The sequence below is a fragment of the Polypterus senegalus genome, chromosome 5 (genome assembly GCF_016835505.1).
Source record: "Polypterus senegalus isolate Bchr_013 chromosome 5, ASM1683550v1, whole genome shotgun sequence".
NCBI lineage: Eukaryota > Metazoa > Chordata > Cladistia > Polypteriformes > Polypteridae > Polypterus > Polypterus senegalus.
Genome location: NC_053158.1, coordinates 484,597 through 490,596, shown reverse-complemented (window position 1 = coordinate 490,596; position 6,000 = coordinate 484,597).

Genomic DNA, 6,000 nt, shown 5'->3' with positions numbered 1-6,000 from the left:
TTTGTATAGCATCACACAGGAAGTGCACAATCCCAATAAAACCTTGTAGGGAAAATGGAAGAAACCTCGGAAAGGCAGTTCAAAGAGACCCCTTTCCAGGTAGGTTGGGCAGTGGGTGTCAAAAGTAGGGGTCAATACAATACAATATACACAACAGAACAATTCCTTAAGACAGCATAATAATAAAATTTTAGAAGTACGGTTTAACAGTAGATGATATGACATAATTAGGTTTGGATATTTTTAGAGTCCTGGAGACCTCATCCATCTAGCTGCCTCCCCATTTGGCCATGCCACGGCTGAAACGTTGCTCCGATGAAAGGACCCTCTTTCCCATGATTCCTGTGATCCTCCATCAGGGATGACTTTACCATAGGCAGGCAAACAACTTGGCAGGTGGGCGTGGCACCAATGCCACATTTGGGTACCGAGAAAAGAAACAGAATAGGTGAGGGTTAGTATTCAAATATAATTTATCATGTTACTTATGTTATAGTGCTAATGACTAACAACAGAGATGCAGTATGTACAGTTAATCAGCAGCTCTAGTCAGGATATGCTAAACTGAAGTAGTGAGTCTCAGCGAGCACGGGCCTGTAAGCCCAACATCGTTTTCTAGCCTGTGCAGTAAAATAGAATGGTCAATGGTGTCAAATGCTGCACTTAAGTCCAACAACATAATTACAGTGGAATTTCCTTCATCAGAGGATATCAGAATGTCATTTACAACCCGTGTTAGTGCGTTTCTGTACTATGACCAGTCGAAAGCCAGACTGGAATTTCTCAAATAAATTGTAATGCGTAAGGTGTGACTGAAGCTGACTGGGAGAAAATGGTAAATTTGTGACTTTTTAAGTAAAGGTTTAATGACTGGGGGTTGTGAGCTGGTGCAACAGCCAAATAAAACATCTCAGGTGGTCTTCTGAAGTCCATGAATGACTCAAATCAGCAGCAAAGCTCGGATGTGGCCCAGATCGTCTTTGGTGCATAGAGATGAAGTTCCGCTTTAATACCTCAGATTGCTGTAAATAAATATCATTAGTGCCGACTTACTGCAGCTTGTGATTGGCACCGCGATGGCTGGCCGAGGTGTGACTGCTCATTGTGGTCTCTTCAAGTGACTCCCTAGAAATGAAGGGTGGGAATCCACTGAAGACCAGGGTGGTGGGAGTCAGTTGGGGCCAACGAGAAAGATCTGCAAGCCAAAAGAGAAGAGGCCTGCATCATAGGGTCTCTTGTGACTGCTCATCGGCCCTCCGTTGGAAGGACATTGTGGTGACCACCCGTGCATCATAGTCTCTTGAGTGTGCTGAATGGGGGTCTGTGTGAGTTTGATGGAGCAAGTGAAGAGGTGGGCCTGGGGATTAATAGAAGTAAATGAGAGTGCCTGAGGGGGTCGAGACGAGGGGCCGACTTGATTAAAGATGGCGGTTCACACGTCGATTGGACCAGACTGCCAGTGGCGCCCCGTTTATCGTTCGATTGAAGAGCCGTTCACCCCGTTGAACTCTCAGCGTACTGCTGCCCACCTAACAAACGTTGGCATAGTGGTGGGTACCGGACCACTTCTAGCACTGGCCCTTGGTCCACACACACTCTCCACCGAGAGACCTCACGTGAAGACCAGCGGCACGACTTACAAGCTGATATTACTGGAGATCACAAACACGTTCATGTCTTGGTTTAGCCGTCGAAGGTATGGAGACCCCACAAAATGGACCCTGAGAGGCTTCGAGTCACACGGTGTGCAATGGGGAGACGATGGTGAACGTGTCACTCGGAGATCGTGTCGAAAACGAGGAAATTCAGAGTACGACTGGCATCAAAGATGTCACGGTGGTCTTTAAGAAAGGGAAGGACATGTGGAATGCATGTCTGGTGACAAAAGGGCACGGAAAGTGACATTCTGGTGGCCTCATAACTTCAACCCCCCAGTTGCTAGACCTCCGGTGAGGCAGTGAAATATACCATGGACTAATGATGAGGTCAGAGAGTGGAGATGTGTGGCATCTTGATTGGCACGTGGAGGTTGGACTCTGGCAAGAGGACAACTAGGACTTCAGTCCCAGCTGAGCAAAAGATCAACTGAAAGATCAACAGGTGTTGTCCTCCTTGCTTCAGATGGTGAACCCCCCTGGGTGAACATGAGGAAAGGGTCCGTCACCTGCTCAATCTTCTTCTTCAGCCATCTCACGTTCTTTGGCCCATCAGACACAGAGAGGAGAAGCCATGAGGACTGCAGACCCTCAGATATTCCTCATCCACACCCACTTTGGCCTGCTGATTGGACCACCATTCAGAGCCAGAGAAAGGTCATTAGAGGTGAGTGGCACCTCTCGGGTTATGACTGGTATTGTTAGCCTTGCCTTACATGTGCCCCCTGTGCCACTTACTGCTTTGACATCCACTCATCACTCAGTTCTGGCAGAGGCTGGTCAGCTCAGCGTCACCACCTTAGCAAGGACCACCTGTTGGGACATCAGCTCCCAAATCACTGCCCCCCAAAAGGGCTACACAGACCACCTAACAGAGGCCAGGAGAACTTCCTGTCATGACGCCTTCATCCTTCAGTTCCTGGAATTGCTATGTCTGAAGTAAGAACGAATCACATGCATGACACGGGGCAGAAGACGTCAACTAATCAGAGGTGACATTCAAACGTCACTCGAATCTTTACTTGGGTTTGCTGGCGAGTCAAACGTCAAAGAAAATACGCAAACCTGAGCAAGTCCGGTCGGCGTCCACATCAGAGCAACCAACGGAGAGGTCCATGGACATGCAGGTGTGCTTAGTCCAACTGAGCCTTTCTTTAAAACATCCATCATCAGACGTCACAAAAGTTACAAAAGTCGAGCCGAGTGTGACAACCAAAAAGACCAAAAGTGAAGCAAAGGCTGCCTCGTGGTCGCTGTGCTCGTCCTCCACGCCTGACCTTCTACAGGTGGGCTAAGGTGGGTCACGTCCTCAAACGGTGCACTTGACTTGGAGAGTCCAAATCCTCCTCCTGAGTCTGAAGCCCGGCAGTTGTCATCATGTCTAGCCCCGCCCCAGACCTTTAGCCCCGCCCCACAACTCTAGACCTCCATCCATGTCCAGCCCAGACCTGTAGCCCTGCCCCAGACCTCCATGTCCCACCCCAGACCTGTAGCCCCCCCCAGACCTCCAGACCTCCATGTCCCACCTCAGACCTTTAGCCCCGCCCCAGACCTCCATGTACCACCCCAGACCTGTAGCCCTGCCCCAAATACATCCTTGGTTTGACCTCTGACCTGCTCCTTGTGGGCTGCCTTTTCATTCTGTAATTGGCATTTTGGTGCCCCTTGAGAGTCACCCTTGTTTCCGGTCTTTCACGCTCCACTCTTTTCTCGTAGTCAGATCTTCTCTCGGCCTCATAAGTCACATGTAGTCCGCCTGCCTGCCTTAGCTGTATAGCCTCTTTTGAGGTGCTTTCTATTAAACTGTGGCTATTTGTGACAGAACATCACATCTCAAAGGGCGGTCAACATCCACTCTTGGGGAAAAGATAAACATGAAGATGAGGAGGAAGGAAGAGGAGCCGAATCCACACAAGGTGCCTGGATGAGATGGGGCTGAGCGGCGGTGGCTCGAACCTTCTCACATTTAATTTCCACTCGGACACCTATGCCAGACAACTTGCACAGGTCGGGGGTGAGCAAGGAACCCCTCTTCAAGCTTCATGGCACAAATTCCCCTCAGGCGGTGCTGACCAAGGGGAGGTCCAGGTGGTGTCATGTTAAGGTGTGGTCAACGAGAAAGAACCATCCAGCCTGAGCACCATCACCCTAGTATAGGAGGTCCAGAGCCTGGCTGTCCAGGGTGAGGCCTATAGCAGGATCTGCAGCCCATCCTAATGGCTTCTGTCCCCCATCTTGATGTGACAATGACCAGTCCACCTCAACCCCCAGCTGGACTTTCACATTTCCAGCCCTCTACTGTGTAGCTCTTTAGATTTTACTTTACATTAAGCCTCACCCTCCTGTGTGCTGCCCTGCTCTGGCTGTGGTGAGTCTTCCTCCTGGTGTGCCATCATCATCATCAGACCCAATCAGCTTGTTCTTTATGTTCTTAGCAGAACATTTCTGTAGCTTAAAAAGGTAAAGCATTGTAATGGTTAAGACTTTGGACTTCAAACCATGGGGCTGTGGGTTCAAATCCCACTACTGACACCAGAGTGTGACCCTGAGCGAGTCACATGACCAGCCTGTACTCCAGTTGGAAAACCAAAAGACAGTTGTAGAATAGCTGTTATAAGTCGCATCGGATAAAAGCGTCAGCCAAATAAGGAAATGCAGCCCCAGTGCTGCCCTCTGCCTGACACGACTTGTAACATCAACCGGTTCATATCATGTTCCTCTCCCATAACCCTTTGTTCCTGGAGTTTAAGACATTTTTGTGACCACCTACAGCACTGTGCTCCCAACTCCCACTACTTTTCATTTAATGCCAACTGATCAAAAGCTTTCTTTGTCTTTTGCTATTTTGTGTTAATAAATCTTTCATTCGTAAAAGTCCTTTTACTACACGCCAGGGGTCTACAGCCATCCCTCCTCTTGTGTGGCTCTTGTTGTATTCTGCTGATATTTCTAGTTGCTTTGCCACCTGCCCATTTTTGGGTTCGCTCCAGTTCAGGCCAGCGGGTGGCCATGTGGGCCTGGCTGGGTTGTGGTGAGACTCTCCTGGGTGGACCACTGAAGACCCCGGCCTTCTCGAGTGGCAGCCTTTGGACGCCTCACACCTATTTGGCCTTGGAAGAAACTCCAAATTATGGCACAATGGACACGAGGTGCATGGGGCCGGGTATGGAGGTAGATTACTAGCCCTGATGCTTTAGGTAATTCAGCTCGGGGTGCGTGACGGCGCAGGAATGTGAAGAGATTTAACTCGGTGGTCTTTGGCAATGCCAGGAATTAATGAAAGAATTTGGTGAGGCTCCTGCTTCATTCTCCTTGCCTTCCTGTGTTGTAGGTGGTGGTCTCCAGCCCATTCGTTTCTAAGGAAGAGAAAAATACCATTTATTGATAAACACAAGGATTACAGAAATATGAATCTAAAAAGATAAGGTGGGACGCAGACAGACAAGTGTCCGCCATCACTGCCTGTCTAGAGTCCTAATGTATCTCGGCAGGTGACATGGTGGCTCACAGTAAGGAGACCAGGGTTTGCGTCCCATGACCTCCATCTGTGGAGTCTGCACGTTCCCCCCGTCTCACAGGTGCCCTGATTTCCACCCGCCATTCAAAGACATGCAGGTTAGATGAATTGGTGGCACTAAATTGTCCCCAGTGGTGTGTTTGCCCTGCGATGGACTGGCGTCCTGTTCAGGGTTTGTTGCTGACGCTCGCTGGGATGGACGTCAGCCCCCCGGTGGTCCTGGTCTGGGTGAGGCGAGTTAGAACATGACGTGACGTTAACAGTTTTACAGGGCCAAGACTTTAAAGATGAAGTTGGGTGTTGGTGTTGTTGCGGTCCCGGGTTCAAGTGTGTCGGAGTTCCCACGAGGTCCTTTTGTTTGGGTGTCCGGGGCTCTTCGCACTGAAGCTCTTTGCTGGGCCACCTTTCTGGCTCCACAGTTTATTCAGATGCTGAAGTCCCCTTCGTAAAGTGATAACAGCTGGCACACCTACTGGCACAGCTCGGCTTGGCAGAGAGGTCTCAGCTTTCAGGCCCATAAAGAGGGCTCGACGTTTCAGAGGGGCAGGCGGTCATTTTGGAGAGAGTGGGGGTGAAGGGTCCAAAGAGCAGAGTGCAGCTCGTTTCTGATTGGCTTAAAGTCTCTTAGAGCTACTAAAGCACTGCCTTCTCATTGGTGGATCACTCTGTCCATCACAACTGTCATTCCTTGACTCACAGCTCCTTGTCCAGGGGGTTCGAATTTGGGCCTTCCAGCCTGAAAGGGTCAGGCCAACTCTGATCTCCACCGTTGGTCTCAGATGAAGACCAGGCTGGTCCTGCTAGGTGAGTTCAGTCATTTCATTTGGA